The following is a 27,644-nucleotide window of genomic DNA, read 5'->3' on the forward strand; positions in this document are numbered from 1 at the left end:
AAGTGTGGCTTCACATGTAAAATCCACTGTCAGCTGTAGCACCTCCATATACTTAAACTGCTCAAACAGTATAAAGGAAAGGAGTTTTCAGATATAAATCCCAGAATACTGATAGTTCCTGGGCAGTGGGCAGGTGTTAGTGTTCATTTCAGGTGGTAGAATGATTGTTAAATCCCAGATCACTTGAATCCACTAGGAAACCTGAAAAAAAACACACACGAGGAAATAGTTTCCAAGATGAAAAACATTTAAGTTTACACTAGAGAGACAATAAGCAAATTATTGACTTCAAGAATCCCATTTTCAGGAGGCTGCGAAAAGTGTTGGGAGAAGGGTCCAGAGATCAAAGGGAGACAAAAATGTTAACAGATCTTCCTGAGAACAAGAATGTGGCAGCAGGAGGGAGACTTGTCAGAGCCATCCAGGGTGACAGCATGGAGGGCAGAGAGAGACCTACATACTCTATAAGGTAATCTAAAGAAACTGGCCCTCCCTGCTCAAAGCAGAGAGAGCTGAGAGCTGGCAGTGAGCACCAGGAAGCCCTGGGGAGCTGCTAAACAGCTGTATTGCTTATATTGTTTTTAAGATTTGTTTTCTCAGAATGGTTTGGTTTATAAGATCTGCCCAGAGTCTGTAGATCTGGGCTCTTCACGCTGCCAGTGGTAGAAAACAAATACTTGGAGCAAAGTATTTTTAGCCTGAGCGTGACTCTGTGGACAAAAATCATCTGTGGATCAAATATTATTTTTCTAACTTTAAAAAAAAATATCTTCGACATCCAGTTTTTCAGAATTACAGCTTTGCTCACAATTCATGTATCAATCCATCTCTTCATCCACACAAATCCAGTTTAAATTGTAAATTTAAGCACACACCCAGGTGAGTGCCATTTGTTTATCACCTGGTGCACTAAGGTGCAATAAGAAGGGCAGTACATGGGCTGATGTCAGGAATCTGTCAAGGATAAATGTTATTGATAATAAATGCTGAATATGCAGCCAGTATATATTCATAGAAAACAGCATTGCCTTTCTTCCTGCTGTTTTATTTATTTCATTCATTTTTATCCCTTCTATGTCCTAAAAAATATAGGATTTATTCTGAAGAAATCCCTACACAGTTCTTTGCTTTTAGGAGAAGAACAAGCTCCTCAGTTTAAGGGTAAGAATATATTAGAGGTAGGAGACAGTAACTAGAAGAAAAGTAGTTGTTTCCCAAAGGTATGGGGGAGTGGGAGATGAAAGACGAAAAGAATTTGCTGCAGTCTTGTGAGAAACAATCACCCCTTGGGATAATCCAAACTAATAAACCCTCTCTTTTACACTATTAAGAAATTTCTTCCTACATTCTTAATCTACCACATTTCCTGGTGCTAATGATGTGGGCACTTCTTTCCTCAGATGTGTCATTCCCATTATACTTGGTATTCAATGAAATCTCATTTCTCCCCTTAAGATGCAAAGGAACACAAGCAACAGGAAACAATTCTGTATTTTGAAAGACCTGAAATTCCATTTGGTTGTGTCCCAAGTAATTTAAAAATATGTAAGTAAGGGTTTACCTTTTACCTTTTTTTTGGTGTAAAATGCCCATTTCACAGCTGTGGTACCAACATGAGCTCAAAATCATCCCTGTGCTCCGAGTTACACCTCAGCAATGGCTGCAGCTCACTGCCCACCTGGCTTTGGCTCCCACCAGTCAGGTGCAAAGAGCTTGGAGCTGCCTCTCCTTGGAGCTGTGCTTGGGCACAGCGAGGGAGAGAACCAGGATGCTCAAAATGAGAGGATGCACAACGAAACATGAAGACACCCCGTGACTTGTGAGCACCTCCTCACAGTTTGCTCACCCCGTGTGGTGGGGCTGTTTTCATCTGCTGAAGTGCAAAGATAAGTAGCTTTCTAGTCATTGTTCTGCAGATTCCCTTTACTGATCTCCAGGTACGAGTAGGAAGAGCAAGAGCTTAAAAAATGGAGAAGAGTAGCTACTTTATTTAAAGACGTGTCCCACAACTGAGAATCCCAGCTGTAATCCTAATATACAAAGAGAAGGAAGGTGACTGGGGACAGGAGGAATGTTTATGCCAGGGGGATCTCACCTCCTGAAGATGCTGCTCTTTTGAAGAGGGTCTGCTTCCCTGAAGAACTGTGGAGTTGGGGCAGGATTGCTTTCTTTGCCATGGAAACCTACAGAGCCCAGTCTGTGACTGGGATGATTGGCAAGAAAACATTCTTTTAAAGATCACTTCTGTTGACCTTGATAGGAACTGTGCCCATGCCTTCAGAGGGACCTGGACCAGGCCCTGATCTGTTGAAGAAATAACAGTGACAAGGCTGTTTTCCCTCCTGGCCCCTACTTTTGGCTCTTCTGCCCACCCCAGTGTTTATACTTTCTCAAGCTGGGCTGGTTTGATTGCAGCAGCACAGACAGTCCCTGTATCCCTCTGACCCAGCACTGTGTGGAGCTTTTTGCTCAGCCAGCTCCTCCAATTATTAAGGGAATAGCCTCAAAGAATCTAAGGAATCACAGATATTCTGGGGGGAAAAAAAATCTGTTGGCTGCGAGTGAGTGTGTAGAGAAGGAAAAGAATGATCTAACATCTTGATTCAACATGTCTGTTATATCAATCAGTTGCTCTGAGTGGGTAGCAAAGATATGATCTAATAGGTGCAGGATTCTTATTTCCTGTGAGAAGCTGAGCATACCTTTTGGGTGAGATCAGAATGTTTTTATTTTGGTTTATTCACCGAGTATTTTTATCAGCTAACTTCAATGGCCACGTGGCAAAAAGCATTTAAGTCATTATGCTTCAGACTATATAAATATCATTAAGATCTTCTTGCTCTTTTATAAAGCTTTATAGTATATATTCTCTAACACTTTTCAAGTGATGTGCTGATTTTCTCCTTGTGTTGCCCAAGCCCAGGTTCATACTTAGGTATAAAAATTATTTTTTTCCTTTGAGAAAATGCATTTAATAGTAATGCAATCATCCTCAGAGTTAACTTCTCTCAAATTCAAGAAACAGAGATAAATTAGAATGAAATCAGAAATACCATCATCTGCCCTGGAAATCAGCGGTGTCTCCGCAGTGATAAGCGGCTGGATTGACATCCACGATCATATTCAGGCATCTCACTATGCCTGGGTTTCCCTGGGAGTTCAGACACTTAATTAGGATTTGGTTTGATTATCTCTGTGCACCTGGCTCTCTGCCTGGTATGAAGTGTCAGCAGGATCAGCCCCCTCAGCTCATATGCTCAGATCTTCCAGGATCCTTCTGTAGGCAAGGCCTTGTGCTCCCCAGTGACTCCAGTGGAGTCAGGAGAGCCTGGAGGCTGCTTCTGTGGAGCTCGTTTGGGAATCCGAGTCTATGTTTTATTACAAATGAGGAGCTTTCCATATTTTTATTTTTTTTTTGTCTGTGGGGTTATTTCTTTGCCTTTAAGGTATCACAGAAGCAGAAGAGGTAGTTAGAAGAGGTTAGCAAAATAAAAGATAGAGCAAGGAATTGTTCTGGTAATCAACTTTAAAAGGCTGGGACACTGAGTTTCCTTCAAGGCTGGTTCCTTTCTCCTCCCTGGATTCAGAGCTAATTAGTGTTCCAGTGTATACAGCACAAACATTTCCACTGGGAAAGGTTTGGATTGACTGGAGTGACTTGAATGCAAGTGCTCAGAAGGCAAAATTGCAGCAAATATATTCCAAGCAGAACCAACCAGCCCTTAATGCCAAGCCAGGCCTGCACTGACCTCGTGATGCCATGGCCTTGCAATTGGGTGTATTACAAGGTGTATAAATAGACAAATGAGCTCCACCTACCAAATAATCCAGATCAAATTCGTGGATTGACATATCCTTGTTGTTATTTTTCCCTTCACCCAGCTTTGTGCCATCTCCAATCTTTACCAGCAGCAATGCTGCCTCTTCCTCTGAGCTCTGGGATGTGATTGAATGGCACTGCCCACAGTAAGACCCCTGTGCTACTGCCAGTGCTGTGCCTTTTGGAGCTCCCAGACTATTTGCTTTGCACTTTTGGATTTTATTTTCCATATGGAGTGGTTTCTTGGCCATCTTCAAGCCATAACTTGGGTGCTCAATCAGCTTTTTGAAAGAACTCAGATTTTAAAATTGACATTCTGTGAAGTGTACCCTGGGGATTTTTTGGATTTATTCTATCAGCTCCACCTCTTCTAACCAAACAAATTTATAACCATAGAATCACAGAATGGTTTGGGTTGGAAGAGACCTTAAAGATCATCTTGTTCCAACCCCCTGCCATGGGCAGGGACACCTTCCACTATCCCAGGTTGCTCCAAGCCCTGTCCAACCTGGCCTTGAATGGATGGGCAGCTACAACCTCTCTGGTTGTCAAATCATGAAATAATTCTAAGAATTTAAGAGCTGTGCACCATTTAATCAAGAGGATTGATACTCTCTGGGTTGTGAGCCTTTGGCTTTGGAAGCAAGTGCATCTCTTTATAATAGTCTTACTTGAAATCGATGCTGTGCTGTTCCTTGTGTAATTACTCAGAGTTCCCAAGTTTCTAGAAATGTTGGTGCATAAATTATTTTCTGCCTCTTCCATGCTTTTGCCAGATTTATTATATAAAAACTCTACTAGCTCAGAGCTCCTTGGACAGCTTTTCAAAAGTCTGAAGTGTAAATTATCTCCTATCTGGATCCAGGTAACCCTGTGGTAACTGAGGAAGCATCAGGGAACTGCCTCCATATGGAACTGTAATCTGTTGCTTTCTGCTCCACAACCAGAACCCAGAAAGGCTCCAGAAGAAGATGTTGCAGCCTTGAGCAGCCTCTCTCCTTGTGCCATGCCTGGAAAAGTACTGTGTGTAAGAATGACAGAGTCCACATCATACTGGAGCCTTCTTTAAATGCCTCCAAGGCTTGGAAAACGAAGATTGCTCTAAGGTAAGAGACTATAGATAAGAGAATTCTTTCCTGTATTTTCTTTGTGCTTTGGTGGTGTTTACCAGCTCATCCTTTGTGTTATGAAAATTAAAAGTTCACCTATTTTGCTGGTTGACACTTTCTGCAGAGGGCAAAAAACCAAACCGCAGCTTCATCTCCCAACAGTTAATGCACATTTCCAGAGGAGACGACTGAGAGAAAGGTGCACTACCTTTATAAAGAAAAAAAAGGAGAAGCCCACTCCACAATTACTTTTCAAGACAAACATTTGGGCATTTTGCCAGAAAAACATAAAATGCTGTCCCTCATCTGCAATGTGCATCTCCCTCTTGCAGCTCATCCCAGTGACTGCTTTCAGGCCTTTGAATTGGAACCTAGAAAAAGTTGTATTTCAAGGAATAGCCCTGGAAAGCTTTGATTCATTGCTTGTGTTCAGGATTTGTGAGATGTGCTGTAATTGCATATGTTATTACTCTTGCAATATTTTGTATTACGTTACTGCACATTTATAGACCAAAACTTTTTAGACAGATAGAAAGCAGCCTGAGAAGGAGGGCAGACATAAATCAAGGTATAAAACTGCCCTGAATAATATTTTATGTTTCACTATATTGACCTGGAATTACAGGATAAAGACATTTTCCACTGGTTCCCTCTTCTTTTCTTGCTTTCCCTGTGTGTGTGTTTCAGGCTTGTTGGAGTTCTCCATTAAATCCAGAATCTGTATCAAATTGAGCTGCAGTGTGCTGCAGCACAGAAAGGTTTCAAAGCAACAATTACTCTATTATTTCAGCAGAGATTACCTGTTTGAAATGAAACCCACACTGAATCCTTTCTGGCCTGGTCCTTATTGTGATACTGATAACAAGCCACACTTTCCAGGCTTTATCTTACCTCCTACAGGGTAATCTTTCCTTGTGGAGCTTAATTCTGCTAATAGCACCCTTGACTGGTTGCCAGACAACAAACACAAGCAGGTGAAAACTGAATGGCTCCAGTCTGACCACTGATAACTCATAGAGACTTTTTATTCTCCGAATTCCCTCCAAAATATCCAAGTTAACCGGTGGACAATCAATCACATTCCTTGTATGCTTCTCCCTCCTTCAGATTGGTTATTCTTTGAAAGAAATTGTGATGATCTTTTCTACAGTTTCAGATTCCTTTTTTCTTTTTTCCCCCCTCCTCCAAACAACAGTAAATAGTAATTCCAGATGGTAGAAATTACTTTTAAATTAAAGCAGTTAATCCAGGGAATGAATGCTTATCTAATTCCCCTGTTTTAAGTGGTAATGATACGATGGAAATGGGGAAAACTGATGTGCACCGAAGGTATGCAAAATAGTTTGAGATTGTAAAATGCTTTCTCCCCCCCCCCCTTTCTGATTTACTGTGCATGAAAATGAATTATAGACTCGTGAAGAAAACAGAAGTTTTTATTTGCTGAACTCAATAGGCTGCTTTCTGGGGACTTGAACTTTGCAAAGTGCTGAAAAAAAGATTACTGCATTCCACGGACAGTTTCTCTGTTTGAACCAAATGAGGATGACAGTGTGCTGTGCTCTGCCTTTCTGCTTCCCCAGATAAACCTCAGGGCTGTTCATTGTTCCTCTGTAAATGTGTGTAAAAGCAGACCCTTAAAAACTCTGCTAAATTATGTATTTGAGCCTGGACTTATTTTTGGTTGTGGCTGCCCCATTCCTGGAAGTGCTCAAGGCCAGGGTGGATGGGGCCCTGAGCACCCTGATCAAGTGAGTGGCATCCCTACCTACAGCAGGGGGGTCAGAACTATATCATCTTTAAGGTCCCTTCCAACCCAAACCATCCCATGGTTCTGTAATTCTATGATTTAACCAGTTCCTCTTAAAACCAAGGAGTGCAGAAGATCCTCAGCACCTTGCAGGTCTGGACCACGTGTGAACCAAAACCATTATCCCAAGGAGGACGGTGTAAACGGATCTGAAATCAGTGAACAGGCACTAACTCACACCAGCTGAAGGTTTGGTGGGGGCTCATTTGTTTTTTTCCAAAGTGATTTTGCTTTTACCATCTGAGTATATGATTATAAGGTAACTAGTTAGTGCTAAGGGGGAATATGGTTGGCTTCACTGGAAAATATAAAAGTATCCACTGTTCCTTCAGGGAAATCATTTTAATAGATAACAGCATGTTGTACAATGTTTCATCAGTGATATTTAGATCTAAATTAGGAGCAGTTGTGAGATGGGTTGCCGATTTTCTTGTGATAAAAGGGAAATAGTTCAAGAAATATGGACCAGATGTTATCTTAATCCAATCCTCATGTACAAGAGCACACTATGAGACAGTAATAATAGTCCCTTCTACCTGTTTCTAATTTTCCTGCTCTGAAACACCCCCTGTGAAAAATAGATTAAACCAACACATCATTTATGAATCGGCACTAGCGGGTTGGAGTTTGTGTGGAATGCGGCGTGCGTGGCACCGACCGGAGGGTGCAGCCACCAGATCCTGATCCCTGTTTGAAAATGCTCCTTTGACAGTCGTGTTTGAGACAGCAGCTCTCAGTGATTTAGAAGGAGAGCAGCCAGTTTGGGTTTGAATCAGGCTTTTGGTTCAGCGTATCCCTACACAGTTTCAAATTTGTCATCAGTGTTTCTGGGCAGTGCATGTTATACAATCCTCAGCAGGCCAAGGAAAGAGGGGGTTGATCCTCAGCTGCTGTAAATCAACACTGATCCATTGATTTAGATGGAACTACTCTGATTTGTACCATCTCATGGTCTGGACAAAGTGTATTAATTTTCCCCATGAAAATCCTTCCCAACAAAAAGCTCCATTCACAGTCCCACTGCATAAGCAGTAACTAATGTGTCTCTGTTCTCGTAATAATGTTTAATACCTGCATCATTTCCTACTTGCTGGGGCAGCCGAAACATTACTCTTTGCATTGACGTAAGAGGCCGAGTGCTGCGCATTTGTAATATTTGGGACAGCTTTTTCCATAGCTCCCTGTCTGAGCTAAAGCATTTTGCTGGAATATTCCTGTCTCTTGGCATTTTCATGCCAAGGAGGCGTTTGGGCAGCTGTCTAGTGACTCGGGAGACAAGACTTTAATTTTCCTTTGAGGAACACAAGCAGTATGAATATAATTTATTCAGCAACATTCAGAACTGTGGGAACTACTGGGGGGGGAGTTTGTTCACTGGAAGTAGCAATAGCTGTGAGGATACCAACAACAGTGTTAATTAGACTGCTTTATCGAGGCTGGACACCTTCACATTTTTGGATTATTCCAAGCTATTTAGAAAGCAGAGTAAAATCCTGTTTTCCAGGTTTGACATTTTCATATTGCTGTGAACAGAGGAAACAAGAGCAGGCAATGAGACAATTAATCTTCAGAGCCAGCCCACACAGCTGGCTGGCTGCTCCAAGGATTCTGCGAGGACAGAACCAAAGTTTTCCTTTTGAAACAACCTCCTTTGGTCCTGCTTTTATTTTAAAAAAGAATGGATATGCACAGGAGAGCTGAAGAGGGACTTTTGACAAGGGCATGGAGTGACAGTGCAAGAGGGAATGTCTTCAGACTGACAGAAGGCAGGTTAGATGGGACATTGGGAAGGAATTCCTTATTGTGAGGGTGGCGAGGCCCTGAACAGGTTGCCCAGAGAAGCTGTGGCTGCCCCTGGATCCCTGGAAGTGTTCAAGGCCAGGTTGGATGGGGCTTGGAGCAACCTGGGATAGTGGAAGGTGTCCCTGCCCGTGGAGGAGGTTGGAATGAGATGGTCTTTAAGGTACTTTCCAACCCAAACCATTCCACGATTCCATGGTATAGCATCACAAATGGATTCACCCCTCTGGTGTTTTTTGGGTGTGGGGTTTTTTTTCAACATCTTTAAAGATAAATGGTCAAACTTATGCTGGAAAGAATGGCTCTGAAGGGCCAAAAGAATCAGAGACTCCTAGAATAATTTAGGTTGGAAGGAACTTTAAAGATCATCAAGTTCCAAGCCCTGCCATAGGCAGGGACACCTTCCACTATCCCAGGTTGCTCCAAACCCCGTCCAACCTGGCCTTGAACACTTCCAGGGATGGGGCAGCCACAGCTTCTCTGGGCAACCTGTGCCAGGGCCTCACCACCCTCCCAGTCAAGAATTTCTTCCCAATATCCCATCTAACCCTTCCCTCTGTCAGTCTGAAGCCATTCCCCCTTGTCCTGTCACTCCGGGCCCTTGTCCCAAGTCCCTCTCCAGCTCTCTGGGAGCCCCTTTAGGCACTGGAAGGGGCTCTAAGTTCTGCTCGGAGCCTTCTCTTCTCCAGGCTGAACATCTGCAGCTCTCCCAGCCTGACTCCATGGGAGATGTGCTCCAGAGGTTGTGGGCTCACACAGGAGAGCTGGAATCTCATGTTTCAAATCTGTCTATGCATCTATAAATACCCATGGGAGATGTATCAGCACATTAGGGAAAAAAATGTTCTGTATTTCTGTAGGAAAATATTTTTATTGTGTTTTAGACTGTTAATCCAACAGCTGCCATTTTATTTGTATTGTGTCTGTACCTCAAGGCCCTGGTTATCTTTTGAGGGTCCAGTTTTGTTTGGTTCTGTACAAACACTTGCAGGGAAATTTTCTTGAGCCAGACAGTGTATTAAGGTGAGACAGGTGGATCAACAGGAATGGGAGGGGATGGGATCCTAAAGGGATGGCAGAAGATGTAAAAATAGAGCCCAAGTTGCCACATGCCCTGAACTGCTCACATCAATGGCAAAGCTGTCATTTGGGATGAGAGTGCCTCAGAAATACACATGGAAAACTTGATGGATTAAAGTAGTTAATGAGAGAATAAAATGAGAGGAAGAAAAATGCAGAGTGGCTGAAAACAGTTATAGGGGAGAAAATCCACCTGTGGATTGGGAACGCTTGAAAGGCCGGAGCAGCAGAGCTGGTTACACACATCTAATCAAAATGCAAAGTGCAGTTTAGAGCTCTCAGTGCTAAAAGACACCACTGGTGGTGTTGGGGTAGGTAGGTTAACACTGAAAGTGTGTTACTAGTAATGACCAAAGACCTTTAGCCCCCTGTCCAAACCCCTTTTTTACTGTATGGAACGGGAAAGTAAACTCGATCATGTTGGGCCATTTAGTAAGCTATTAGTGCATTCATCTTTTCATCATTTGACAGGTGGAAGTAGTAGTCCAGCTTTTAGTTTTAATTATAAGGGATTCCAGATGTAGAATAGGACATAAATTAAAACCAGATCTGCTCATATGTCTTTTCAAAGTAAGCCAACTTCAAGGTATCTGCTTTTCATTTCAAAATGTTATTAAAGCTATTACTAAGAAATTCATAGTCTTAGCACGCTCCAATAATTGACACCTTTAAAGTGACTAAACAGATTTAGAGTGTGCAGAAAAGTAAATTTGTCTTAGAGAATGACTCTAATCATCCATTTACATAGAATGGACAAATCAGTGTTTGTGTTGGGAACGGCTGGGCGAGCAGCCTGTCTACATGGCTCTGGCTGCCTCCTCCTCTGCCTGACCTGGCTGCTGGTGTTAGGTTAGGTTGTTTCCATGATTATGCTGCTGTACAAGGGAAGATGAAGAATTAAGGGCTGATCCAAAGCCAGTGAAAGTCAACGGGAGCCTTTTGATGAGCTTTCTGTCGCAGTCTCCTCCTCTCGTGTTGAGCTATGCTACATTATGTTGGAAGTAGCATTTTTTTTTTTTTAAAGAAAATTAAATCCAGAACCATTTTTTTTCCCAGTGATAGTGTTCTTAAACCCCTGACTGTGCGAGGAAACCTGCAGATCCCTTTCCAAAAAGCCTTTCTTTTCCCAAGACCCATTTAGCTGGTGATACGTTACAACCATGCAAATAACGCCGTACATCTGACTTCATAAAAACTCTGAGGTTTCCAATAATTAGAATGATAGCTGGCAAGTCTGATAAATTAGAGAAATAACTTGTTTGGTGTAAACTGAGCCTGTTTCTGAGGCAGAAATGTTAGGCTTTTATCCTCTGGAGTGTGATTGAAAGGGTGAGAAGTTAATTTGGCAGCTTCGCTTCTATGGTTTCATAATGTTTCTCCTCCCCCCTCCCCTCAGCTTCAGGGAAGGACTGTGATTTCAGTACTTTGCGCCTGCCCTCATACAAGGCAAGAGCATGACCCGAAACGAAACCCCTCTCCCCAGGGCACATCCTGAGCAGTAACAGCTTGGCTCAAGTGTTTCTTATGAACAGCCGTCCAGAGCACTTGATCTAAATCATGCCATTTCCTTCACAGTATGGCACAGTTAACAAGTCAGTGCATCAACACAATCTGCAGATGGCAGTTCAAAAGGTGCACGTTCCCCAGCAAGATAAAGGGCAATGAGTTCCATGGGTTAGCTCATTACTTGGATTCAGGCAGGGGCTCCGTAGGGGTGTGAGGGAGGAAAAGGGGGCAGGCAAACCTTGAGAATGCATGTCTACACAAATAAAGGCAGCGTTGCAAGAAGCATGTTATTGAAGTAAAGTGCAAACAGCTTGCAGAGCATGGCTTCCTTCAGAGGTGGCTTGTTTTGTCCCCGAAAAACAAGAGGAAAAGGGGAGTGAAACCAGCGGCGACACGCAGCCTTCATTTATCCACAAGGCCCGGCAAATAGGACGACATTCCCTTAGCAAATCCCCAAAATCCACAAGAGGCAAGAGAGCTCGTGGTTGCTCTGCATCCTCTAGGACTCAGGGCTCTGAGCAACCTGGTCTTGTGGAAGATTCCCAACCCCAGGGGGTTGGAATTAGATGATCTTGAAGATCCCTTCTAACCCAAACCATTCCATGATTCTGTGATTCTATCCTGCTTGGGAAGGAACCTGTTTTCTGGAGCGTCGCAGAAGGGCTTCTAGAGAGCAGTGTGCACTCCTGCACAAATTACATTAGAGCTAAACATCCAGTGAAGAATCTCTGAGACATATTAGTTCTTTAGACTTCAAAACAAGGTTAAATTGGAACCATATTGCTGGAATACTTCTTAGCTAACATTTATATTACTTCAGTTACCAAATCCAGACTAAGTCCCAGGACTCGGCAGGGGAGAACATAATATATTAGGAAGTAAGATGGGGGTGTGCACTTCTGGCCTCCTATTTTATATAAATGTACAAAAAGTTTCCTCACACTAGCAAGGAAATGACTACAAGGCCCTAAAATGCCGATTTCCAGCGGCAAACGAGGGAAGTCCGCTGCCCCTCCTCCCCTCTCTCCCCTGACCATTCTGTGTGTGCCATGCCTTGGGGATAGTTTGGATTACTTGGAGTAAGACTGTTGCATAGAAGCTCAGGTATCAGAGCAGATAATTATACACATATAGCGAGATACAGCAAAGGTCTCAGTGAATTGTCAGAGGATGAGATACATCTCGGGAGACCAAACAAGCCTCCCCTATACTGATCTTTGTAAATGAATCTCTTTGGGAACTATCAAGATGGTGCTTTACCACGATTTTCACTGCTGAGGAAAAAGGAACTCTTCCAAGCTGTTTGTTTTCCAGGTTGTATCAAAAGCTGGCGAGTGAAGGTGTTTTTTTTTTTCCCTTTCTGCGCCTATGTTGGTTTGAATGCCCTGAAAGGCGCTAAAATATGTGCTGAGCTGGGAGCTCCTGCAGCAGGGAAGTTCAAGGCAGGTTAGGCAAGAGAGGAACAGCAACCCCCCTCCCCTGCCCATAACTCCAAATCTACAAAGGCTGACTTTCCGGTGAACTCCCTGCTCTGCATCCCAACTCTTGTGGAGGAACAGTGCTAAAACTGGGCAGGGCAAACCCTGAGTGGCTGCTAAGCAGAGGTGTGTTGGACTAAGTTCATTCCATGTGTAATTTGATTGATTTAGTAGGGTTATGCCAGAGAGAAATTTGGCTTCAGGCTTTTGGGTGGTGTGTCGTGTTTCTTTATGTAACTTATCGAACAGGTGCTTAGCAACAGCATCTTCCACTGGTTGATCCAGAAATCTTCGCTTCTTTCTTTCATTATCCCTTCTTTAATATCCTTCCAAGCTGTGCTGAGTTAAAAAGTGAGCCAAGACTTCAGGCTGTGCCCCACTGGGACACGCAGGGATGTTTCACCAGGCCCTGTATCTATTTCTTTCTTACAACAGTGCCTGGTAATTGCTGTTTTCCTCCATTCAGTGAGATAAGCGAAGGATAAAGAGCTGTGAGTCTCAGAGATTTTTCTGGATTTGGTGAGTTCAACCTTAAGCTGAAGCAGCTGAAGAGGACTGGGTGGGAAGGAGCTGAACTTCCTTTCGTTAGGAATGTTCCAGCTTCTGCTGAGACCGGTGGAAAACAAGTGACCTTTGATATTTCAGCACGGTGCTGTGCTTGTACACTGTGTGTACCAGGGTTGTAAGGAATACTGTATTTTCTACCCCTTTTCCAGTCTCTCTCGGGAAGACATGAGGAAAGAGAGATGAGCAATCCTTGTTCTCAGCCTTTCCTGTGTATGAGCACAAAGCCACGTGCCCTCTGTGCTCTGTGTGGTTTCACTGGTGTGGAGCACAGCTGGTGTAGGTGGTGGAGGGCCTCATTCCTGACATCTGTGGCATCCACAACCTGCCTAATCTCCTCTTTGTGGCCATACCCCTCACAGGCACTGCTTGCAGAGAAAGTGCTGTTTGCTTTCTTGTGTTACACCTGAAGTTCAGCCTTGTAAGATACACCTGACAAACCAACAGGTGTGACTTCTGAAAAGGATTATCCCACAAGGTTGCTTGTAACAGCAGGAAACAGAACTTAGTGAATTAGGTCCCTTCCATTCTCATCATCTGTGATTTCCCTCCTAATGATGGATGTCAGAGAAGAAAATGGTTTATTCTGGTAGTTCTTACTGATCAGTGTGCTCATATTTCTTAGAATTGCAGTGGAAATCTCTGGTGCTGTGCTGAAACAGAATCTCAGACCCTCACAGTGTCTTAGGCTTCCAGAAAACATTCTGCACCTTTATAATGAAATATTTGGGTTATGATAGCAGTGAGAAACCCTGAAAATGGGGGACTCTGGTGTGCAAGGAGCCATATGCTGAGATATGAAATAAAGAGCTCGATCTCATGTATTCTGAGCAGGGCACACAGACCTGGCTCTCCTGCCTCCCATCCCATGCTTTCATCGTGAAATCACTCAGTTCTTTCAGCTGGATCTCCAGGCTCTGTTCTTAGCACTGTAGTTTCTCTGTCCCACATGGAAACCCCAGGGCTGGGCTTCACAGACTCTCTGCAACTCTATCCCTTTGGACTGTAATTGATTTGGAGTCAGGTGGTGGTGTAACATAACCCGTATGGAATCTGCTGGTGAAGTTTATGGCCATTCAGTTAAAAAAGAAAAAAGAGGGGGAAAAAAAAAGAAAAAAAAAGGAATATAGAGGGGGAGTAGGAAGTGAATTGAGTTTGAGTTCTGGGATGTGAAGCTGTGCTGTTTCTCAGCCCAAGGAGAAAAGCTCGTAGAGACCTTGGGTGTGGAGAAATCTGTCACCAGCTCATGCACCAGAGTCCTGCTCGGCCTGGCCATGACAGCCTGTGGACATACAGAGCAACCTGTGCCCAGCTCTGCTCAGCCTTTGAGCCAGGGTGGAAAAACAGAGGATTGCAGAGGGAATGCAGAGAATACTTTAAAAAAATAAAAAATAATTGCTCAACTGATGGCTCTGCACTGCCTGGCTGTGTGGCTGTAACACATCTCTGGACTTCTATGTCCCCTTACCTAAATTTTGAGGGCTTTTCTGTAGCAGAGGAAGATATTCCAGCGTGGCTCCCAGGTCTCTTGGGGCACTGCAGGCAGCCTTATGTTGTCTGCAGGTTCCAACAACTGATTCTAGATTGAAAGTCTTGAACTGAACTGGGAAGATCTCCACTGACAGCACTGGATTTTGTGATTTGGCAAATTCATCTGGGGTGATAGAGATGACAGGCCAAAAAACCTGTTCTTTCTGTGACAAAAGAATCCCTTTCACAAGGTCTTGTAGAGGTTTGAAGATGTTGTTCCAGGTGCCAAAAGTCCTAGAAAAAGATTTGTTATGCAGCTGGTGGGCTTTGCCTCTGAGCTACACTGAAAATACCAACAGTGTTACGTGATAAGCATTATGTGACAACAGTATGTGGTAAGTATGTGATAAGCAAGGCTGTAATTTTGTCCAGGTATCCCTACATTGCTGAAATCCCAATAAATAGAGTGAAAAAGGCAGCTGTGAGGGCTCAGATCGTGACTGTATGTAAAGTATTGTGAGACAAATACTCGTAGCTTTGCTGCAGCCGTGGTGATTTACTGATACAGGGGAAGCAGAGTCTGTGTTGAGCCGTAATATTTGTCAACAGGCCCATTTGTACAGCCAGAAAAATAATGGGCAGGCCTTTGAACACACAGGCTGGGTATTATTCTTGCTGCTGTCACTGCTGTAATCCAGGATCCTGCTTTCCAGGAGGAAGGGAGGAAGCCAGTTCTCACCCCGGGCTGTATCAGTGTTCCTCTCTCTCAGGGCTATTGGATCAGTCCTCATCTGACACCAAGTGCTCCCCTACAGGGTGTGTATGGAGGGACATCCTGCTGCTGCCACAAGTCACATTGTCGCTCTTGTACACAAGTGAGGTGTGAGGGATAGAAAGGAGAAGCTGAGGAGAGAGAGGTTTGGCCTTTAAGCACTTTAAGCCCTGAGTAATGAGTGGTATCTGAGTTGCATCAGCCACCCAGACCTCCTGGGAGACCTCAGGTCCTTGATTACTCTCCTGTGGCATTTTTTTTTTCTTTTGCCCCTCAGAGGCTCCTCCAGCCAGTACTGACATGGGGAGGTTTCCTGAGGAAGGGGTAAGATAGTGACAGGACAAGGGGGAATGGCTTCCCACTGCCAGAGGGCAGGGTTAGATGGGATATTGGGAAGGAATTCTTCCCTGTGAGGGTGGTGAGGCCCTGGAACAGGTTGTCCAGAGAAGCTGTGGTTGCCCCATCCCTGGAAGTGTTTGAGGCCAGTTTGGATGGAGCTTGGAGCAACCTGGGCTAGTGGAAGGTGTCCCTGCCCATGGCAGGGGTTGGAACAAGATGGTCTTTAAGGTCCCTTCCAACCCAAATCACTCTATGATGTTTCAGTCCCTCTGCTATAACCCAGCATGTGGAGTGGGTGCAATGCCCTCCTTATGCTTAGTGTCCTGCTGATCCTTTTCCCAGGACTGTCCTGGTCCCTTTTGTCAGCTCCACTCTGTGAAGTCACTGTCCTACATCCTGCACACACAAGGATCCTGGCACAGAGCTGCCTTCAGGGTGATCCCTCTGTCCCTGGGGTGTCCCAAAGCCCTCCTGGGCTGTGAGCTCTGTTCTGTGCTGTTTCCCTGTTCCACCTCAGTGGAAAATGTGATTTAACAAGGCTGAACCCAGTCAATCTGCAGTGAAAAATAACCTGCTATGGGAAGGTACAAATCAGTCAATGAAAACAGTAATAGGGACTTCTGAATTACTCCATGACTTTCTTAACAGAGGTTATCATTTCCCGCTGCATTTTGTTGGACACTTCCCACATCTGTAGCTGCTCCTTTGCCATTAAGCTCTACCAGATTCTTCCACAGGGGTGATTTTTTTTTTTTCTAAAGAGAAAATACTGAAGCCCCATGTGAAAACAGGAAACTCCATGAATTTTTTATAGTGAAATTTTTCCACTAGGGAAACATCCGTATTTTACAGTTTGCAAAATGTGTGGGACCATAAACTGTAAAACCGCACGGAGAACCACAACTCCTTTGTACTTTAAAAATAGACATAAAAGTAATTTCTCCAGAAAGAAGGAGCATATTTTTAAAGGTGAATATTTGTAGGGCTTATAAAAGCTATTGGCCCGTTCTTGGAAACGGAATGATCGTGTTTAAAAAAGGAAAAGTCACAGATTGTGGTGAGTTTACTGCAACTGAATCATCTCTGTAGTATGTGCTCGACTGGACCAGCCATAGCGCAGCTGCACGAGGACGTGCAAGGTTCCCACCCAGCATGGGAGCCTCTGGCTCCCCACTTCCCCCAGACATGAGGGGCAGGAGAGATGGTGCAGAGATGGGCAGGGAAGTGGTGAAGAAGGTCAGGAAGAAACTCAGGCTGATATCATTTCTCCCACGCTTTACCAGCCGGTGGAGCTGAGCTGGAATGGGGGGAAAGCAAGATGTTCTGGCCACAGGACTGCTGTGTGTCCCCCCACTCTGCAACAGGTGCTGAGCAGGGAAGGGGTCATGCTTTATTCTCCCAGTTCCTTGGGGGTGGTGCAGGAATGACCACACTGAAGGCTTTGAGCCAAAGCTCAGTCTCACCCTGTGGCTGTGTCATTCGCAGTAAGTGAGACTGACACTTCTCTTTTCCTGTTGGGATCAGCTGGGCTGTAGCCAGGGCTGTGCAGGACCTGACAGGACTGGTCTTTGGAGCTGCCCAGCTGGGAGATCCTGCACATGTGGCAGGATGGTGGATTTTAGCAGATGCTCTGTGCCATGGGACAGCACAGGGATGTCATCATGGGGTGTCAGGAGGTATTTCAGACATCCACCGTGGGAGTGGGCAAATGGAGAGGTGGCTCTGACTCTCTGTTGGTGAAATGAAGAACCAAGGGCAGGATGTGTTCCTTGGCATATTCAATCATTTCATCTGAAAACTGAATTGGACCAGGGCAGGTTGCACTTGTAGGCAAAGGTGTTTTGGAGCTGGCAGACCCCTTGTCCTTGCCACCTGCTCAGTGCATGTCAGACCTTGGGAAAGCCATTTCCTCTGTTACTGCTTTGGTGAAGAAGTTGGGGTTCTTGGAGGAGGTGGCCTTTCCCAGCAGCATCAGCAATCTTGCTGTCCCCTCCTTCTCCCCCAGCAGCAGGAGCAGCAAACCTCACTCTTCACAGCTCTTTCCCCTTTCCCTTCCTCCCTGACTTTCGTCTCTACCTCTGTGTCCAGGCAGGAGGGGCCAGTTCCTGGCATCGCCTGCTCTGTGGGTGACAACATTCACTCCCGTCTGTGTGGCAGAGGACACTTTATCTGACCCATAATTTGATAATGACGTCCTGTTTATCCAAGTTTATCCTGCCGTTTCATATGGATAGGAATGTACTTTTCCATGCGCTGCTCAGCCCTAGTGCTGCTGCAGAGTGTAATATTCTGGTCTGCTGTTTGTTTACAGCTGCCTTTCATCTTCAATTATCCACTATATTTTAGCAGTGGATAACTGACTGATTCCTGTATTCAGGCCAAATCCCACTTGTTTGGTTCATGTGAGTAATCTAAGGAAGTCTGACCCTTTGTTCCCTGATCTGTCTGGGAATGCTTGCACGACAAGGGGTCCGCAGGCATGGGACCCACAAGCAGGAGTGGAGTCCTGAGGCTGAGACCCATCTTCCTTTCACTCCACAGGCACTGGGGAAGTGCACCAGTCCCTGAGCATGACTAGGAACTCCTCCTGTTCCTGGCCAGCTGGATAACATAAATTTTTACAGGCCGTTGGTACAGTGTGGAATATACCAGCTGCCTTTCCATTTCCAGGGAGGGGTGAGACAAGGCCTCGGGCCATTCCAGTTGGACAGCATTCCCGAAAAGGGCAGCTAGATGAGTTGGAAACACTCAAAGTTCCAAACTTTCCCAGTTCTGTGCAGCTGTCATCATTAGCACAAACAGGCTGGTGCTGCCAGGGCTGCTGGGCTTACCCACTGCTGAGGCTCCTTTTACACAAAATCCCTGCCCTGCTCAGCTGGCAAATGTAGTTTTTTTGGATGCCTTCCTTTAGCTGAGCTGCAGAGTTCTGATAATGGTTTATCTCAGGATGGTGCTGCAACCACTCCATTTTTCCTGCCTTAACTGCTTAAAGAGACCTGGGATATGACCACTACAGAACATGGACCAGGGTGAGGAATGTGAATCTAGAATAATTCATTTCTTTCTGTCACGTACCACCACCACTTCCACAGTGGGATCACCACCTGGTCCATCATAACAGCATTTCCTTTGGACCTGGGAGCCGTGGGTTCAATTTTCTGCTGTGACAGATTGTCTCTGTGAGCCTCAGTAAGTAACTTAGATTCTCTCTGATTAAGTGTCATGTGTAAAATAGTGATTATAGTCTGACCCTTCATCGCTAATGCACATTAAAGAAAGTGAATTAATGTTAAGAGTCAGCCATTAAAACGCTGGGAGCCCAAGGGAAAGGAGTCTCTACCCTGAGGAGGTGAACTAATTGGGAAGCACTAAAGTAAATGGATGAGGTAGTTTAGGTTTGGGGATTAAAGGGGTAAAGGTATGGACAAGGTGAGGCAGGAAGATGCAGTTGCTGGAAAACATTTGGCAGATGTGGAAGGAACATGAGGCTGTTGGAACCGGAGTCACAAGGAGGGGAATGAACGGGAGAGCAGGAGGTGTAAAAAACCCTAGAAAAAACCCTAATTTTTGAGGAGAAACTACATCATTCAGGAACACTGTTCTGAGGACCGGGGCTGGGAAGTGATGAGGAACAGGAGGGTGTTGGGGTGGTGGCCTCCCTCGCTGAGGTGGCTGCAGGAAGATTCCCTGCCCTGCTCACCAGGATCACTTGGGCTTGATAAGTGAAACCACACTGTAAATGCCCCAGGCTGAACTGTTTGTCCCCAGGGTCTATCTTTGTCTTGTTTATTTGTTGATTTACTTGTGTTTTTTCTCAAACAAAGCCCTCATTGTCTGCTTTTGCAAAGTGGAAATAATTTGGGGTGTAAACTGGCAGTGTCTGGGTAGGGCAGTGGGTTTACGGTTTTGGATGTTTGCAGAGCTTGTAAATAAAGTTACCATGCAGAGAGCAATAGCAATCATGGCAATTAAGACCTCTGGTGCCTGAGCTGAGCAGTTTGGCTGAGCTCTGAGCATTTCTGTGGGCTGTAAAGACAAGATAGTCTCTGAACAGCTGCTCCATGGGTCACTTGTGTGAGCCTTACAGCTTCCAGCTTGCCCGGTCTTTTCCAGCATAGGGAGAGTCAAATGTAACACCAGTTCTTCAAAAGGCTTTATCCAGGATCCAGAGAATTACAGAAGTGTAATAAAGGTGTTTATATGGACAAATTAGTATAAAATAGTGGACATGTGCATAAATATGACTCACCTGGGAAGAGTCATCATGGTACCTGTGAATGGAAGTTTCATCTTAGAAATATCTTGGAGTTCTTTGGAGGGATCGATGAACAAGCGAATAAGAGTGATCTGATGGATATAATCTCCTTGGGAATTCCAAAAGACTAAGCATAAAATTCCCCACAGAAGGCTTTCAATGAAACTCAGCATCCATGGGGTAGGAGAGAAGCTCCTTGCGTGGATAAATAACCAACTGAAAACAACAGGATACAGAGAAATAAATGATCAGTTCTGGCAGTGAGGGAAGTGGATTCCTGAGCTGGGGCCTGTGCTGTTCAAGGCACTCATAAGTGGTCAGGGGAGGTGAGAAAAAACAGTGAGAAAATCTGGTGGTGAGGCAGGATTTAGTCAGGGGAATCAAGCTGTTGATGGACAGGGAAAGAATGTAAAAGAGCTCGGCAAAAGTGAGTGATTGGCCAACAAAATAGAGGGTGAAATTCAACAGACCTACCTGTGAATGGATGCACACTGGGAGACGCTGGGCTTCGTGTCTAAAGTGAGGAGCTTTCAGCTCACTGCTGCCATGCAGGAGAAAGATGCAATGGTCACTAGTTTTCTTGGATACTTCTATGAAAATGTCAGTTCGATGGTTGATAGCACTCAAAAAACCCCAAATCATATTTTAGGAATTACTAGGGAGGGAGTGCACATGAAAAGAGAAGATCTGTTCTATAAATCAATTTATTGCCCACTCGTTCAGTGTGGTGTGCAATTCTGGACCCTCATCTTGAAATCACAGAATCATAGAATATCCTGAGTTAGAAGGGACCCACAAGGATCATCCAGTCCAGCTCCTGGCACTGCTCAGGACACCCCAACAATCCCACCCTGTCCCTGAGAGCGTTGTCCAAACCCTCCTTGGGGCTGTGCCCACTGCCCTGGGGAGCCTGTTCAGTGCCCAACCACCCTCTGGGGGAAGAACCTTTTCCTCTTATCCGACCTAACCATCCTCTGGCACAGCTCCAGCCATTCCCTCAGGAACCTTTGGAGAAGAAGAACAGGGCTGCTAAATGACCGGGATGGTGGTTGGGATTTGTCAGCCTGGAAAAGCTGCCACGGCTGGCTGGTGCAGAGGGTATCCATGGGGATCAATTGTTTGTGGATCAGTCTGAGAGCTGGAGGGCAATGGGAGCTAATTCAGCTACTGGAAGTCCTGTTCAAACCAGACAGAAGAGAAGGGTGGGGCATCCCTGGAGCTCCTTGTCAGAGGATGTGTAGATGGATGCAAACAGTTTTAAGGGTGTTTGTCCAACTATTTGGAAGAGAGATCTGTAAGGTGTTTCTAAATGGAAGAACCATGAGATCCACCAGGCTGAGCACAGTTGGTGCTGAACAGCGTTCAGGCCAAGCATCATAAATGATTGTCCTGTTCTTCCTCTTTCCTGGATGTCTCCTTAGTATCATTACTGGGAAAAGGATACTGGTGCTTGCTCTGACCCAGTGACACTTCTCAAGCTCTCACCTATATGTGCTGTACAGACAAACATCCACTGGACATTCAGACTCACACATGGTCTTGTATTTGAGGAGAGTGAAGTCTAATCTCAGGGGTAAGAAGGCAGTTTCAATTCAGTTAGACCTTAAATTCAAATTAGATCTTAAACTCAAGTCAGCACAATCTCTTAGGTTTGTCACCTTTCTAGGGCAGAAGGTCTCTGCGAGACTACCCCATAAAGAAGTTCAAAGGATGTGGTCCCTGAGAAATTAGACAATATGGTCAATAATCTTGAAAAAAGAGTTCATAGATGCACCTGTATTTGCCATTGGAGGTAACAGAAAATATAACTTCTGTTTAGGGACTAAACTTTTAGCTGATTGTATCCTGGCCTCTTTCACCAGTGGAGGCTGGAAACTTCTCCCTGTAGAGGCTGGAAATGCTATCCACACTCCCTCCAACTCCTCCTAATTCAGAATGCTGGCACAAGAACACACTAAGAAGATTTGGAGAGTCTTTTTTAGCCAAAACAGTATTGGTTTTCTGAGCTGCAAAAAGTGATGATCCACCAAATGCTGGTTCTTTTCACTGAGGATGTGATGTCACCATAGCATGGCTGAACTTTGTATCCCCATTTGCACTGTTTCCATTCCACAGTTTATCCAGGAAGTTGCTAATTTCATTGAGGCAAAGTCAGCCTGTTCTTGAAGTGCATAAAATATCCTCCTTAGCTGGAAAGATTGGAACAGTGTACCTTGAAGATAAATAAATGCAATTTTCTCTCCAGGCCTGTTGTCATCTGCTGTTTCCATCTAGAAGGCAGATTCCAAATGTTTGAGGATACCTGCTGAAATGGTAGTGAGCCCTTGGAGAATTGAGGAATGCTCAACATTTTCACACCCCTGTTAAAAAGGTCAATAAAAGGCTTCAAGAGGACTTACTTACCTGCAAATTGTTTTCTTCTGAGCTTTTCTTGAATTCTGACTATGCTCATGAGACCTTTTTTTTACTTGTTACCCTTCTGTTGTTCCCTTTTTCGACTGTCCAGCAATTCTGATTTCTCCTAAGTAATAACAGGGAAGAGTAGAGGGAAAATCACTAATGGTAGATCTTGTTTTTTTTTCACAAGAAGACATTTTATTAAGACTCATCCTGAATTCCTGTCCAACAAATTAACAGATTTCCACCTTAAGTATTCAAGTAATAACTGCATCACTTATTTTTGCTGCAAGTGTGAAACATGAGAGACCAGGAGCAAGTTTAATAAACTGGATATATGAGACACCACCACTTTATTTAACTGGATTATGCAGTTTAGTTCCTGTCCAATGTGGTCTATTGGAAAATAAGACCCATCACACCTTTCAGGACTGAGAATCTTGATTTTGTCTTCCCTGTGTATCTAGAGTGGATGTTACCTGTCAGACTTCCAAGAAGCATTCCTGCTTCTTCAGCAGGAGGACTTACACCATCCAGGGAGGAAAATTCTGGTAGAAAATTCCAATTTGCATCATTTGTCAATTTTAATACATTCATATGTGTCATATCAAGCATCCAAGCTGCAACAGACTTGAGAAGAACATTTCATAGCCACTTGGGGGTATGCAGAGGAGTATATTTGGGATTAATAATAACTGGGAAAAGAAGAAACAGTTCCTTACTTCTACATGAACTCTTAGCAACGTGATAGGCACAAAATCTCTCCACAGCTTGTTCCTGGATCTCACCTCTGTAGGTTCTACTATAACTTACACATCCAGAGGAGATGTCCTTGGAATTTACAATCGGGACATGTTGGTTTTTTTTTTCCTTCATTCCTGCTGTTTTTTCACCTGGAAAAAAAGAAGATTTACCGTCCCCTCCTGGGTTTTGAATATCTCAACAACTTTCCATGGCTTTTCAACACTCCTCTCCAATACCTCATTACAGAGCTGGGGGTAAGATACTGTCTTTCATCTGCTTGTTCGTTTGCTTTACAGAAAGTGCCTCGAGTCATCCATAAGGATATCTCACTAGGATTCAACTATGGATTTTCCTCTTTGACCTTTTCACTACCCTGGGGCATTCACCAAGTATTTTGTGGTCATGGTAGCTCACCTGAAGACACGAGAAATACAAATCCACCCATAAAGATGTTTCCACAGGCACTGCTATCCAAGAGACCTCAACCGCCCGTATGGATACATGAGAAGCCAAAGTAGAATCCATGTGGACGACACATCTTGAACTATAATTACCATATGGTAAATAGTCATTCTTTATTGTATTGTCAACAGGCAGGGAATATGCTCTGATGTGGGGTTTGGGGTACTGCTGACACAGTTAATGGATGAATCCTGAGGGAATATTCTTTTTCCCACGTGACACTCAAGTCACTTTTCTTAATTGTAAAAACATCTGTGAGAAGAACCGAATGAGTTGTAGGCCTTGACAGCTGATCTTCCCATGACTCATTCCACAAAGACAAACTTGTCTTATGCTTGTCCTTTATCTTCATCCGAAGCATTTGCCAAGAGGAGCATCTGAATTCTGCTTGAATTATAATACTCCATTTCAGATTTTCCATCTGAAGCCTTTGCTTCAGGAAAGAAGGGAAGCTTCATATCGTGGCAGTAATAAGGTTTTAAGAGTTATTTTGGATAGGGCCAGGGTGTTTAGGAAAGCAGTTCAGGGTTTTCTACCTTTGTGTGTAAGGTTAAAGAGGAAAAGAGCTTTTATTCAGTTTCGGTTTGGTATGAATTAGATTGTTATGAAGGGAGATAATTTTTACTTGGATGTTAATAGTGACACTGGGGCCACGTGCAGATGTTAACACAAGTTCTTTACACCTCAGCTACTTGTCTAACTCCCAAAATAAAGACTGAAGAGAATTATGGTGTTTCAGTCTCTTCCAAACATAGTTGCCTAAACCAACTCAGGCTATATGTTCCCTACAAAATTATCTATTTAATTTGTTTCCCTGACAAGCTCAGAGGTGGATATCTCCTGTGGAGGTATCTGAAGTGACTTTAATAACCTTCCTCCAGATTTTGTTCCTCCAGAGCCTTTTCACTTTCATTGCTGGCAGGTAGCTCTGAGTCTCTCCCAGCAGGTATAAATTAAGCAAGGATTTCCCAATTTTAATTAGATTATCTTGTCAAAGTAAGGTTGATAGTTAATTATCTCAAAGTACAAATACCTTCAGAGATATAAAATACTTGTAGTGCTTTTTAATTTATTGGAGAAACGCCACTGGAGAAATTTATTGGAGAAACCTGCTGGCGGGAAGCTAGATGTGTTTGAACTGAAAATGGGACCTTTTTTAATGAGAGGGGTATTTAATAATTAAAGAACCCAAAGATTGTAGCAAAAGGCCTGATAGATTGTCCATCTTTTGAAGTCATTACGTGAAGACTCACCGCCTCTGTGGAAGGTTCGTGTCAGGCAGCAGCGAGCGACACTCGGTCAAACACGAATTATTGGGTTCAGCACAGGGGTAACCCAGTGAAAGTTAATGACCTGTGATATATAGGAAATCACACTGGATGATCTAATGGTTTCTTCTGGCCTCACACTCTATGAATCCATGAATATGTATCCTCAGAGGTTGCCTGCTGGTTGTGTTCCTAAACAGGGGAACAGGCAGAGGCCGCTGCGAGAGAAGGATTTATGTTTGTTTACTGGCATCCCTCGTCCTTTAGCGACATATTCAGATGGTTCACACCCAGATTTTTAAGGTCTGGGAGAGGATTTGGAGCATTTGGGAAAGTGTGGTCGCTGGTAGCCTCCACTGTGAGAGTTTGATGCTGTGAGAAGTGATTCACACAGTTCCCAAAAGGCGCTGCCTTCCAGCGCGTTACCACATCTTGGCAGCGTTTGAAGGGCACCCTGTGAGCATGAAAGGCAGGAGTGGTGACTCAGAGAGCCACAGCGAGGGGTAAGAAACCCTTTCTGGTGGGATATGAAAACACAAAAATACACACACTTGTGTTCAGGGCTATTTGAGGGTGGCGCAGCCTCGGTAATTGGGCTCATGTGTCTGTCTAGAAATGGCTCTTTCGGCCGCCTGTTTAGCAAAGAAAGGCTTTTCCCCACATTTATTTTCTGGAAGGGCAGTGGGAATCTGGAGAACTCTTAGAATCCATGAGCCATCCTTGTGCCATGCTGTGGCTGCCAGTGTGTACTTACAACATCAGCTTCCTGTGGCTGGTTTTGTTTTGTTTTCCAATTGGGAGGGAATATTATCTTTAAACAGACAAGAAAACGAAAACAACGGGCTTAAAATCTCCTTCAAAATAATAATCAAGGAAGCAAGGATGTTCGCAGGAGGGAAGGAATAATGACTGATGAAGAGGAGAGCAACCCGAGGGGAAGAAGTGGCAACATCTGGGGAATGCTGCGGAGGGAAATCCTGTCTGTTTACAGGCTCTGTTTTTCCACACCTGTGGGTTAGAAATGCTGTCATCTGAGGAGTGGCCCCATATTACAAGAAGGTCAAGCACCAAGCAGACCTAATTAAAAGCTCATTACAAGAGACAATCTCCATTAGCATGCCAAGTTTCATGCAAATCCATTAGCACCAGGGCTCTCTTCGGAAGCTTTAAATTCCAGTCCTGTGCCCCAGGGACTGGAAACCGTGGCCGGTTAATTTGCCATTCTCAGTCTGTGAACATTAGGCACAGTCCTCTTACTTTCTGGATTATTTCACATTCCAGCAAATTAGTTTTATCCGTTCTGAGAACATTTTAACAAAGAAAGTTCTTTTGGCATCACATGGATAAAATAACAAGGGATAAAAGAATGAGCAGTTCCCCCAATCAGGAACAAATAACTTTAAATCTCTCCTGAAAATGCAGCCTTTCCTGTTATTCCCACCCCCCCTTCCTTTCATTTATCTTTCGGCAGTCGGATTTTTTAATTACGTCTCTGCAGCCAGATTCCCCTCCCTCTCTCTTTATGAGGGTGCTCTCAAGAGCCATGTTTTTTCTTTATGCCATTGTAGCAGAACTTGACTAAAGATCTTCAAACTTGTTAAGTATAAAAGTTGGTAAATGATACTATTGTTTGAGTTAAGGGTGGGGGGAGAAGGGGGGAAGGCAGTTTATCTGTGGTGGCTGCGGGGAGGGGGAAGCTTTGGAAAAAAAAAAGGGGGGGGGGAAAGAAAAAAGGCTCAAATGAACTGAAATGGATCAAAGTAAACAGAGACATCTAAAAGCTTTTGTAAGTTAAAAGTGGCTATCTGTTGCAAGTCCTGCCTCATTAACTACTGATAGAAGCACTGTCTTGGCCTTCCCAGATATCTAACGCTGACCGCCTCTAACGAGATGAACTCGGGGTTATTCCCTCTCGCCGTTCCCTGCACGACTGCTTAACCTCAACCTCTCCACGAATGTTTATCCTCGCCCCGGGATGGGAGATCCAGTCCCCAAACTTCAGCCCTCGCTCAAAGGGAGAAACAAGCTCGGAGAGCAGGAAGGAAGTGGGAGAAGGAGGGAATTGTCCCCAAAGTCAGCGTCTGGCCTGGGCTGCACCGTTTCCACAGGCCTTTGTCAGGGAAGGAAGAGGGAGAGATGGAGTTCAGCCTCTGGGTTACAGTATATCCCCCACGCCGTGCCCGTTCCGAGGGGGAAGCTGAAACCGAGAGGCTTGTCCAGGGAAGCAGGGAGAGCGAGGAGGGATGGGGAGGGGGGAACACGATGGCTCTTTGACTGGGACCAGATAGGTCTCTGTGTAGAGTAATATTACAGCTCACTCTCTCATAAACAAGCTGCATGCCGGCTTCTAAAGAGCCCATCTGGCATAGCTTTGAGAATGGCAATAATTACAAGCTGATGATGGACATGGAAGAAAAGCCCTGCTGAGCTAACTCATAAGGAAGTACAGGCCAGGACTGTAGGGAAATTACAGGCTAAAACTCTTTCTAGTTTAGGCCTTTTGGTGTTCTTAATCACAGACTTTAAATGTTGTAATAAACACTGTTGCATTTTATTGACCAACTCCCATGACAGGCAAATCTTTTTTATTTTATTTTATTTTTACTATTTGTTGGTTCAGAAAGCAGTTTGAGAACAATCGTTTCTTAAGACTGGGTCTGTAGATTTACTTCATGAAAAGTGATCCAAACAGCAAGAGTCCCTTTTGTTACTTTGCAATTAAAAAAAGAACGAGGGGAAAAAAGGGAAAAGAAATATTTCAGAGTTCCACTTA

The 27,644-nt window shown here is 44.3% G+C and overlaps 1 long non-coding RNA gene across 1 annotated transcript; it reads left to right on the forward strand.

Moving 5' to 3' along the window:
- The first annotated feature begins 314 nt into the window (after positions 1-314).
- LOC113977669 lies at positions 315-27,073 on the forward strand. The gene is made up of 3 exons (XR_003537391.1): positions 315-469; positions 4,768-4,926; positions 26,734-27,073. It is a non-coding gene; the product is annotated as an uncharacterized LOC113977669 (long non-coding RNA).
- Positions 27,074-27,644: the final 571 nt, after the last annotated feature.

Source organism: Neopelma chrysocephalum, unplaced genomic scaffold, assembly GCF_003984885.1.
Source record: "Neopelma chrysocephalum unplaced genomic scaffold, ASM398488v2 Primary Assembly neopelma1_253, whole genome shotgun sequence".
NCBI lineage: Eukaryota > Metazoa > Chordata > Aves > Passeriformes > Pipridae > Neopelma > Neopelma chrysocephalum.